Genomic DNA, 330 nt, shown 5'->3' with positions numbered 1-330 from the left:
GCTGTCAGACCATTAATTCATGGACTCTGATCAGTGACATCACTCCAAGATCCCGAATGTAGGGATCATGGGGCCTTTTCCAGAGATGAGATCCTCTTGATTGTCAATGCTAGCAATTCAAAATGTGATTTTCTATACACAAAGCATGCGCTCTGCCATTGAGCCATGGCAACCTGAAGATTGAAATGACAGGCTGAAATCCCATACACACCTTCCTGGAACTGTTACCCTGCAGATGCCCGATCTCATCTGATCTCAGAAGCTAAGCAGGGTCAGGCCTGGTTAGTACTTGGATGGGAGACCGCTTGGGAATACCGGGTGCTGTAGGCT

At 47.9% G+C, this 330-nt stretch overlaps 1 pseudogene; it reads left to right on the top strand.

Annotated features, from left to right (window-relative positions):
* The first annotated feature begins 213 nt into the window (after nt 1–213).
* LOC136638337 (5S ribosomal RNA) lies at nt 214–330 on the top strand (annotated as a pseudogene).

The sequence above is a fragment of the Tiliqua scincoides genome, chromosome 1 (assembly GCF_035046505.1).
Source record: "Tiliqua scincoides isolate rTilSci1 chromosome 1, rTilSci1.hap2, whole genome shotgun sequence".
Taxonomy (NCBI): Eukaryota; Metazoa; Chordata; class Lepidosauria; order Squamata; family Scincidae; genus Tiliqua; species Tiliqua scincoides.
Note: the sequence above shows the minus strand (reverse complement) of the source record. Positions and strands in the feature narration are given on the sequence as shown.